General features: G+C 38.1%; 1 protein-coding gene across 4 annotated transcripts in view; it reads right to left on the bottom strand.

Annotated features, from left to right (window-relative positions):
• dnc (phosphodiesterase dunce) overlaps nucleotides 1–12,432 on the bottom strand; it is a 562,555-nt gene that overhangs the window by 324,563 nt on the left and 225,560 nt on the right. The window lies entirely within an intron of this gene.

Genomic DNA, 12,432 nt, shown 5'->3' with positions numbered 1-12,432 from the left:
CGATTTTGGGAAAAAGTGACGTGGGAGGGGGCCTAGTTGCCCTGGAAATTAAAAGATCTAGTGCCGTTTCAAATAGTCGAAAGTGACTGGAGGGCAACAACACCCCCCTCCCTCCGCGCCCATCATATCCCCAAACACTTAAATTAAGATTACTACAAATGCGTCAGTTCTTTTTATAGCTTTGAGTTTACAGATAAATAGATTCAGTGTGCTTAGCCAGAGTGGAGTTAGATATTAATAAAACTACACTAATGTTAACTGGTGGAAACCATTTGGAAATAATATAGAAATAAGAACTTGGGTCCAGAATGCTTATATCTGAAATTAATCCTTACTTTGACTATTACCTTCTTTTTGGGAATTGTTTGGGGGGTTAAACACCCTCCCCCCCCCATTCACTGTATTCATTTATGTTATTTTACTGTGTTCATGGCCGTAAATTTGGCCTTAAAATACACTTATTTGTCTATCTATCTAATATGCAGAATAATTGTACCAAACACATCAGACCCGTTATGCTTACCCCCCCTCTAATATGCAAATCTATAGCGCAAATTTATTTCTAAAGTAACGAAGAAATTAACGAAAAAAACGGAGAGCTCTCGAAGTTCACACAGCGTAAACTTAAGTGAGTGGCGTATAATACATAAGTACCAAAATTCCATCCCCTTACGGAAATTAAAAAAAATAAAACTCAGATAAAATTCTCAAACTTAAAAAGCCTTATTTTCCACGGGGGGTATTTTGTTTTTTTTGGAGGGGGAGGGTATTTTCCACCGGGGGTATTTTTCGAGGGGGTATTTTCCGGGGGGTATTTTCAGCAGGGGGCATTTTCAGGGGGAATTTTTTTTTGGAGGGCGGAGTAGAACCCCCTTATTGAATACAACGAGAACACATTTGCTGCCATCTACAATTGAGTCTAACTCCGAACGGAACTCCATATATGGGGATAGAATCCCTCGAGGGGAGAGGATTTCCGAGAAATTGATTGCGTGATCGAAGGGGAGAGGATTTCCGAGAAATTGATTGCGTAACCTAACCTAACCTATCATGAAGTCCGAACGGGAGTCCATACATGGGCATAGAATCCCTCGAGGGGAGAGGATTCCTGAGAAATTGATTGCGTAATCGAAAGGGAGAGGATTTCAGAGAAATTGATTTACATAATCGGTGGGGAGAATGTTTTGATTCGATAACGGGAAACAGGATCACGTGTCTCCTTCTAAACCAATCAGAGGGCTGGTTACATATTAGCGGGAGAGGATTGCAGAGAAAATAAGGAAAGGATTTTTGCTATAGTTTTTATTAGTCTGTGAATAGAATTTAAAGGAGTGAGAACAGTTTGACAATACTCATTTGGATATATTTGTTCTGATGATGAGTGGAATGTTTACACTATTAGAAGTTGATAGTGGAGCTGATAGTAATAATACAAGAGCACCAAACATAGCGGCGGAAATCACAAGAGGATCATGGCTTTGTCTGGAACGGAGTGAAGTATGTGCAAGATATGGGATAGCCTTGAGCAAATTTAAAATGAAGCATCAGTTATGCTTCACTTCAAAAGTTGATAAAGCATATGTGAATAGACTTCAATGTGCTTTAAGTGCATTTGTGAAACGTATTGAAGATAATAAACAGTATCGCTGATTGTACATACTTAGTATTATTGTTGTAATTATCCAATAGAATTGTTTCGAATTCGAAAATGCTCCCTTTCTTTTTGTTGTTAGAATGTTAGGCTAACGAATCATGGTCAGTCTAGAGTCAGCAGTCAGAGTGATAGGATTGAAAAATGAATAAATGTGAGAGAGAGAATTAGATCAAATCTTGTGTTTATGGAAAAACATTTGATTTTGGATGACGATTTTCTCGAGTTATCTCTTCAATGCATGATATTCTCTTGGGAAACACGTGACAATATAATGAAAACTGATTCTCCCACATTGGACTGTTGTATGAAGCTTTGTCAATGTGACTCAAATGCTTATACTCAATTTATTGATATATTAATTGGAACAAAGCAGAATCATATCGTGGATACACTTTTGAAAAAATTGCCATAAATTCAATGTAGATGGCTCCCCCCACCATTCGACAGAGGTGACGTCACAGAGTGACGTCACTCTGTGACGTCACAGTCCTCTCCCATTCCTCTACCCTGAATTTATCCGTCAGCAGGGACGATCAGTTTCGTTTTAGCTGTGAGAGAGAGTTGACATCGGAAACCTAAAAAAATTTTCTATAATGTCCACTATGCATGCACACTCTTAGCACTTGGACACAATGTGAGAATTGTACAATTATTGATGACTAAAGTGAAAAGTGTAAATTATGTAATCCTTGTAAATTACATAGAGGCTATGCAGTACAAATAAAGGATAAAATTCATGTCTTGAAGAGATTTGTAACTCTCACCCTACAGGGCATCTGTGCTCCAATTGTCACTATGATAAATTTGATCAGTGGGAGAATACTTACCCCGCTATGATTGGAAAGAATCCCAAACGTGACATTGAATTTCTTCTTTTTCTTCTTCTTCTCATTACCACCATTGGAATATTGCTTTAGAAAAGCATCAATTGTACTTTCACTGCAATGAACTTCCCGAAGGATTGAGTTGGACAGAGATCGATGGCGTCGATGGTTATATATCCGCATGATTTTATCTAAATCATGAATAAAAGCGTATGTATTTTTCAGTGTACAATATCTTGCAATTAATAGACGAATCGTTCTAATCAATCGCTCAGCCAATGCAGCCTTTATCGGGCTGTGACTATGATAAAGTGTGGTATTGTATTTCAATAGAACCTTTTGCACATGGGGATTAACAAATTCGCTACCACAATCCGATTGTATTTTTCTATAGCAATCCTGTTCAAGAATATTTTCAATGGCCTGAGCAACTTCAACACCTCTCTTTGACCCCGGTTGGATGGCATAGGCATAGCGACTAAAGACACTGATTGTCACTAGAATATATTTGTAGGGGGCATTGTGACGCCATTGAATTGCATCTAGAGTTAAAAGTTCAATTTGCATTATATGCAGGGGAAAGAAGGCATTAGTTTGTCATTATTGTTTTCCAAGAACTCTATGATTTCAGTAAAGTGAGTAACTTATTTCTATCTGCAGATACTCTTTTGCTTTTTTTTAATTGGCTGTCAGAGGCAGCTTTAGAAAGCATCTTGAGGGAACCTAAGCTTCTGACTTCACCGATATTTTCATAGAGAAGCTTTTTAACATTAACCATTTTGAAAGCAAACACATAGTGTAATGTCCACTCCCCTTTTGCACACTGACGGGTGAATAAATCCGTCTTCGCTTTTAACTAGCTTTTAACAGGTGTTATAAAATCATTGCTGCTGCTGCTGCTAGTATTTTCAAATATTGAACCTTCTTCTTTTTTAAATGGTGTTGGTGTTGTTGGATGACTATATTCTCTTAGTTTTTTAATAATTTTTTTATTGTTAATAAAACTTTTTGGGATCTTTGAAACTCTTAAAAAAGTTTATAAATGTTTGTCGAAGGACAAAAGTACATCACGACTTACCACACTATCACTGAATAAATCATCTAGAATAAAAGTTTTAATCTGAATTATAATTCGCTTACCTGTGCTGTCGACTTGAACTTGATGATGATCATCACCAGTTTCCAACATGAGCTATGATAATACTCTTTTACTCTGTTCTCGATAGGTCACAGTGGAACGATGTTGCTTTGTCTGTTGTCTAACACCTTCTGGCAAGTGTACATTGTCCTCAGTTAAATTTAAACATAGTTCAGATATTAGATTAATGAAATCATCGTCAACACCACGTTTGAGTATAGCCTTCCTGAGTGGAGGTATTGAAGTGCCTAAAACGGAAAATAAATGTCGTTGTTCGTGTAGTTTCTTCAGTGTCATAATGGCAACTAATAGCTTTTTCTACTGTTCACTGGAGGATATACTGTAATTTCATTGTCGAAAATGTCGGTGACTACACGTAGATCCTCGGGTGTGCTCTGATTAAGATCTAGCAAAATGTAGCCGTAGGGCTTATTTGTCGCCTGAGTGTACGCTGACAGTAGAAATTTAGGGGCGCCTGGATATATTTGCTTATTGAGAGTTATTAGTGAGCTAGAATCACGAACAACTCGATAGATAATATAGATGGTGCAATTCAAAGCAAGGGTTTGCATACATTTGCTCTGATGAAACAGATTGTGTAGAACTAGGGTTATGGAAATCTGTTCATGATGAGAGCGAACAGTGAACAGCTGTAGCATTTCCTGTGAGAACTGTTCAATGGATTCAGCCAAATCATCAATAATCAGCCACGATTTTGGTTCAATACTCTTGAAAACATCAAGTCCCTGTATGATCTGTATTGGTAAGGGTGTAACAATAGTTTTCCTTTGATCAAATGAATCCTGCCACATGCTATAGCAATAATAAATTTTCTTTGTTTTTTCCATAAACATTTGATTAAAATTTTGAATTATTTTAGCTAAAAGTGTCGTTTTCACGACATTGATGGTCCGCACAGAAAGGATCTGAATGGTGTTTTAAATTGATACATGCTGCTGCTGCTGTTGACAACAGTTGGACTACAACTAACTGTAAATCATACGTGTCCAATGAATAAGTAGTAGTAATAATTTTACCATAGATCTATCTAGTACGTTAACAAGAACAACAAAAACATTATTTCATGGTCATTTATTTGACATGAAAACTCTATTTGTTCAAACATGAACAACATTTATTGACACTTGTTCAAACATTATTAAGATAAAAAAAAAACTTCTGTTCAAACATGAACAACATTTATTATCAAAACACTTCTGTTTAAACATGAACAACATTTATTATCAAAACACTTATATTCAAACATGAATAACAATAACACTTTATGCACAAAACTTATTGTCAAAAACAGTTTGTTCAGCATCACTATTTGTACATTAGCACACTTTTTGTACAACAGCACTTAAAAAAAACAAAAAAAACACGAACATGAACTCAAAATTGCACAGTTGAACATTATGAATTTAAAAGGGGTCCCCTCCACCCTCCGAGGAGCCACGGGGCCGAAGGCCGGCCGCGGGCGGGACCCCCCACCTCCCGGGGCCACGGGGCCGAAAGCAGGCCGCGGGTGGGACCCCCCCCCCCCCCCGGGCAGCGGGGCGAAGGCCAGCCGCGGGCGGGACCCCCACCCCAGGTATCGAAACAGTATACAATAGTTGTCGTCACTGCTGCTGCTGCTACAGATTAGGTTGGGTTTAGGTGAGGTTAATTCATGAAAGGCTTAGGTTAGTGGTTAGTGGTTAGAGCATTCAGGTTAATTTATCCAGACCAAGTTGAATGCGATAGTCTATGCATTCAACTCGGTCTGAAATACGGTAGTGGCCATATGACAGTACACTTACACCATTCTCGAGCACATAAACTTTATCGGATATTAACGAAATTGCATTCCTTTCCACTCTTACAGTATACTTTTTATACTGTAGAGGGCGAATTGCAAGCACTTGTGCTCTCGCTCTAGGCTACTTTCTACACAGTCTTTGTACATGCTCATGTTGAAATTGCTCTTTACAAAATGTGTAGGCACCCCTTTACATGCCTGCTTTACATCCCCGTTATGTGTTTCTACGCAATAAACTTTAGGACCCGGAAACACCCCACTGGATATCAAATCACTCCCAGTCTCTGATTTTAACATTAGTAGTTGGTTGGGGGCTTGACGTTTCACCAACTCAGTGTAGAGGGACGGATTCCAGTTGGTGAAATCCATCCCTGAGCTGATGTGTTCCCCATTTTCTAAATCACCCCAATAAATCCTCGGTTTTTACCTTTAACAGCAGAGAATCTGTGTCCCCATAGTAAACTTGAACCTCCCCCTCCCGTGGCCATTGCACCTTGCACACATTGCCAAAAAAAGACAACATGAGCCATTTGTAAATTTCAAGTAATGAACTACCTCCTACTATATTCTTGTTCAGTACCACAGTTCTATTTTTTATATATAGAAGAGTCATGTCAACATTTCTGATTGTGAACGTTGTAGAATTATAGTTAGCAGTAGTCAGTGTAAACACTAGAGGATTAGTAATTATATTACAGCAAGATCTGTTGCGTATTCTTTCATACATTTTGCCAAACGCTGAATTTAGAATGAGTTTGTACATTTCTTTCTCTACTTTACTGTTTGCTCGAGAGCGTTTATCAACAAAAGTGTCGATAAACGTCTTTAAGTAGGGTTTTTGACTGAATTGCAGGACCCTACGTATTTTGGTGATCTTGAAACCATTGTTCACCATCCAGTGCAAAAGCACATGATAAACAACGATATTCTCCTTAGGGTCCAGATCTGCAATCAGTTTTTGCTTAGAGGGGTCCAGTGCATCCCCATATCCTCAACCAATGATCGATTGTAGGGGCTCAGTGAGTCCCTGGTCACTGCTCTATTGACACAGGGAAAAACAATATCTCTGACTGAATCATGAAGCGCCAATGGAATGTACCCGTCAATTTCAAAGAACCATCCTTGTAGCCCATTGTCCTCGACGGTGTTAATGTCAGAGAACTCACAAGGATTCTCAAGCCATTGATAGTTCCCACACGGCAAAGAGTAGTGAGACATTGCCGAGGGATACAATGAGTTCATGTCCAAGAACACTACATTTGACTGTACACCGGTGTTGCTGTTTTGTCCGCTTGGATCGGTTGTCAAGACGCGATCCCCATGAAAAACATACCCATCCCAAAATTATATTTATAAAAAAAGTTGTTTATACAAAAAAGTTATTAATCCTATTTACTCCCAAGGAATTTTTAAAATAAATTCCATAACCAAATCTTGCGTGGAAAAATAATATCCGAGATCTAGTTCGAATTCTGAATAGATTTTGTCTGTGTTTTTGCAAACTATTTCCAACAGAGTTAAAACATCACTGGCCAAGTACAGTCTACAATAACCCCACCCATTTTTACAATTCCTCTTAGACCACACCTTCTTGGCAAATTCATATTTCTCGGCTGTGCATTGACTGTTGGTGAGTGAATTATAGAAAGCTTCAATTGGAGGTAGTTTCCCCTCGCTTAAGCGAGCGCCAGAGCAGTAATAGTCGCATGCATATACACCTTTACAGGTCAATAGGTCATACATTTCACTGTCTGGAAAGTGCTGTTTAAGCAAAGGAAAACTATCAAAATTGTCGCTTTTCTGCACTTGAATCAAATGACTCAATGCCTTGGGAAAAAACTAAAAAAATCTAAAAGCCTAATTTTTTTCCAGCACGTATGCCCATTATTTACTACCTGCCATTTCAACTCGAGACGCACCAACTTCTCAGCCGATTTGGGAATGATGTTATAGGTAAATGAATTATTTACCCATGGAATATCTACTCCCCCTCCCTCCCTGTGCATGCGTGCCAGTGCCGGTAAAATAAATTTAAAATCATAATTTGAATTATGAATAAAAATTGGAATAAAAAACTGCTGGCTAACGTTTAAGTTACACGACTGATGCGCTACCCCTCTAAAATTACTACCCCCAGAGGATGTTTCCTGCCACAAGGGATTATGGTCTCGGACTTTCCCCTTACCCCCTCTTTTCCCTTTAATCCCCTTATCCCCCCCTATTCAAACTCCCCCTTACAAACCCAACATATTTTTTTATTTTTAATCGTGAGACGATCCTCTGCAGACAACACCATTGGGTAATGCGGATTTCTCAAACGAGAAATAGCACCATTAGTGGTGCCAATTAATTTATTCAGTGCCTTGACCATACACTCTCCCTCATCCAATTTTTCAATTATTTCTAACAAATGCATAGTGTTAGAACTGTCTTTTTGTGCGAGGGCATAGGAAACTGCAGTTACTTGATTTTCTTTGATTTGGTTTTAAAATCAAGGATCTTTCACTTCCACTAGCTTTGCTTCACAATCCAGCGAGATTTTGTTATTCTGGAGGAGGGTGTTTTGTAAATTTTTAAAGCGTAAAATGGCCCTATCCCCTGAAACCGTTTCTACTGACTGGTAGCCATGCCGTCTACAATGCTTCATATGATCCCGTAGTTTTATATCGCTACGAAATCGAGACAGGCATGTCGGACAGTAGAAACATACCCCCCTTTTCTTACCCTCCCCAAGAACTCTACTAATATCTGTGATTGGGTTAAAATGGCCAATTGCATTGGGGTCACTAGGTGGTGTGTACAACAGCCATACCCAGTGTTTAACCAATTCAATCGACGGGCCTCTTACTGGGAACACCACCCCCTTCTTTTTGGAATGAACCCCATCTTCAAATTCAGTTTCATACTGAACCACAGTAACGCCGATATTTAAATGGGCATTGGCCCGTTCAAAAATATCAATAGACCTGAGCGTTACTGGCTATTTTCCCTCTAAACAAGTGAAATCTACAATGGGAAAATCAGACCCCTCCTTCCCATGTACAGCCCAGTGATCTAAATTCGTCTTGGCAGCGTCATCTGCTAGAGGCTGAAATGCTGATATGAGGAAAGTGTACTTGAAACATTCTTGACCTGTTTCAAAACAGATTCGCTGGAAACCTTTACATCCTTCTAGATCTGGATTATATTTTAAAACTATTGACCTTTCCCCACCTGCCCCCCTCTTAAAATAAAATCTTTTTTAAATTTACAAATATAAACACTTAAATTTTCAACAAATAAAACTACAGACCCACTCCCGTTTTCATTATAATTCTCGAGATGCGTAACAATATGACCTATCCACTCCGAAAAAACACCCTCAAAATTCTCTAAATTTGGATAGACCACTCGCATCTCGGTGTGTACATAATGATGGTAAACCTCACTTTTTCCCTCATTTAAATAAAACACCTTTAAAACAATAGAAACCTTAATTGAATCCCTACCTCCTCCCCACAATTGAATTTGATTTTCTAGCACTACACAAATTCTATCTACATAGTCAGGAACAATTTCTACAGGGTCAAAAACAAAATTACCACCCAAAAGCGAATTAAATGGGTCTCCAAAAGTTGCAGTGTAGACAACTATTGTATTTAAAATTGTGTCTGAGAGTTGAAACTCAGGGAATGGTGTCAATTGGATATTACCCTCCCCCACCTCCTCCGCTTGTATATTATTATCACCACCCCTTCCCCAACATTTTTCAATAATAGGGCTATGGGAAACACTTCAGTTGTTTGAAGTGGAAGTATGTTATCAGTGGGGGGAGAGTTGCCTGTTAATTCCCAGGTAAAACCCTCTAAAAGCTGTAGTGTGTTTGGACTCAAGTCCCCCTGCTCAACTGTGCTATAATCAAAATTAAAATAATCACGTAAAAAATCGTTAGTATTAAACGGTATTTCATTAATGATACCTTGCAATTCATTGATAGTTGGCGATTCATTGTCGTAAATTGCATGAAATTCCATTGCCCCTTCATTGAGTTCAGTACTTCTTTCTTCAGTTGGTGTGGGAGTCAGAGCATATGGAACCAGAACAACCTATAAAAGAAAAATAGCTTATTTTCAAAGGGTCTAAATCACCCTATTTTTTAAAATTGGATTATTATTTAAGAACGTGCTTAGTAGTAACAATTAGTTCTCTATATATATCTCGAAAGTTCCAGGTTAATAAAATCTAAAAGACGACATAGAAGGTTTTGATTTTGTTCAAACAACTCCTCAAAAATAATTCATATTAATACTCTTTATCTGATTTGAAAAAACCGCGGTCTTTACTTGATAGCCTAACTCTTTCCGATAGAGACTTGTGTTTATATAAAAGCAGTTTATAACGCAAAGAATTTGCTTTGAGGAATATAGTGCATTTTTGGCTTCATTATGAGAATTCAACAGCCTGAATGTATATGATAATTGACCTGATTTAAAAAGGGAAACAATTTCTTTTAATATCTCTGACACGCTTTTCCTGTGGTGAAATGAATCGATTGTTGGAAGGCCCCTTAAAACTATAATATTCTAGCGAAAAATAGCATTTTGAGTTTCAAATGGTGAGATAACAGTAAACTAGAAATTAGCTAAAAATATTATTATGAGGTTGAAGAGATAGCGAAAATGCCTACAGTGGGCAGAGAAAATAGGAAAGATTAAAAAAGCGCGCTTTCTTTTACAAGCAAAAAAATAACATTATATTAGATATTTCTGAGGGAGGGGGGAGCAGAGAAATTTAAAACAAGGGGTGGGGATTATAGAGAAAATAACATTTTAATATCTCTGACACACACTTACGGTGATGAAAAATGTGGTTTGTTTAGATATTTCTATAAGTTAGGTAAAAATGCTCAAATTTTTATATCCCGGCTGCAGTTGAGTGCCTGAAGGCCCTGGCGAAGCATGCTGGAGGGTAACCTCCTGACCTTGCGTAGGTGGGGCAGCTCTTGAAGGCCCAGGCAACACATGATTGAAGGTGGACGGGCCGGCGGTGTTATTTGCTTGTACAGATTGGGCTGCGGCTTGTGCAGGCAGCGTCGGTCTTGAATAGCTGAAATGGAGGTTGGATGGGCCAGTGTATTTGATAATTGATAGTCTTAAAGGAGTAGCCTCATCCTCTCTTGCTCTCTTAGGTGGAGGGGCCATACATTCTTTATAAATGTCCTTAAAGAAGAGAAAAAAGTTAGTATTGAAATAATTTTTCCCTTTTTTACATAAGGAAAATTAGTACCCCCTAACCTAACCTAGCCATAATTTTGATAGAAAGCATTTATCACAAAGATGTCCCCCTACCCCCTTTTCAGCAAAGCAAAACGAAAAATTTGCGACAGTCAGAAATGCTCCTATTTTTACCATTTTGAGAAAAAATTAAATACACAACTTTTGAGAAATAAACCCGAAAAGCATAGAAATCCTATTTTTACCATTTAGAAAATAAATTTAAAAAAAACTATCATTATTTTTTGGGGCCAAAAGCTGCATCAAATCAAATACAATGATTTAAAATCTAGATCTCAAAATATCCAACCATAAATATGGTATAAATAAAATCTAACCACACACTAAACTTCAGTGTTGCGTGTCGGAATTGCCACATTAGTTTTCTTGTCAAAGGGTGTACATGTCTGCACAATGAATCCGTCCCCTTACTTTTCATGCGAAGAAAAACTTTGTTTTCGCTTTACAATGAAGTTGTTAGAAGCGAGACATTGCAACCCTAAACTCCCTCCCCCCCACATAAACACTGACTACTCAAAATGGAAGGCAAATTTTCCATATTAAAATATTTATCATAACTGCCACCAGCCCCCCTAGCAATTCATAAGATTTACTGTAGAAAGATACGCCGCTAAATTGACTGAAAAAAGCGTCTTTTTGTATAATCATTTGCACGATTAATCAGACACTAGACGCGAGCTGTCTACATATTTGACTAGCACAGGATGCTCATTTGGCGAGGATCCAATAATTAAGGTTTTAACATGTTTACGGAACTGATAAAAGTCAGGTTCACGGCTTAAAGAGAAATAGCATACCTAAGAGTTAACGGAAGTTGCCTGTCAAAAGGAGAGTTGAAAAAAAAGTTATTTCCAATGGAAGAATTAAAGTCATAAACAGAGAAATGGGATGTGGAGGGGGGAGGTTAGGTTTAAGTGGTAAAAAAGAACATATTTTAAGCTTTCTAGCGAGTATAAACAATATATAGTGGAGTTTGTATTGTGGGGGGGTATACCCTGAATTTACTGGAGGGACTACTATGTAAAATAATTTTATTTGAAAATAAAGAATGAAAATTTACTAAAGAGAGAACTCACATTGTAAATCGCTGTAGCCAAGGCTTCTAGCTCATCAATAATATTTAATGTTTTATCCATTATGTCTTGGAACTTTCTGAATGTTTAATCACAATGCATGTCCGTTATATACGAAATCTCAAGGGCGAATTGTGATGTAATGGGAAACCATATGCAAGTGACTCTCCGATTGGTTTAAATGGAGACACGTGATCCTGTTTCCCGTTATCAGATCAAAACATTCTCCCCACCGATTATATTACTCAAGTTCTCGGAAATTCTCTCCCCTAGATCAATACATTCCACACTGATAATGTAAATCACCCCTCGTGTCATTACACTTGGCCAAACAACAACAACAAATCAATCGACCTTGACCCCATTAGACATTAATAAACCATGAAAATACATCAAAGTGAGAAAAATCCTGTTTTTTTATTCTCAGTGACAAAAACCATAAGACCATTCATAAATTATGTACTGTTTGTACTTGTCCTAGTCGAGTCCTGGATCATTTCTCGGAAATCCTCTCCCCTTCGATTACGCAATCGATTTCTCGGAAATCCTCTCCCCTCGAGGGATTCTATGCCCATATATGGAGTCCCGTTCGGACCTCGTGATGTTAGGTTGGGTTAGGCTACGAAATCAAATTCTCGGAAATCCTCTCCCCTTCGATCACGCAATCAA

The sequence above is a fragment of the Artemia sp. Qi Xiang Cuo genome, chromosome 11, assembly GCF_049724085.1.
Source record: "Artemia sp. Qi Xiang Cuo chromosome 11, ASM4972408v1, whole genome shotgun sequence".
Lineage (NCBI taxonomy): Eukaryota > Metazoa > Arthropoda > Branchiopoda > Anostraca > Artemiidae > Artemia > Artemia sp. Qi Xiang Cuo.
This window is presented reverse-complemented; position numbering and strand designations above follow the sequence as displayed.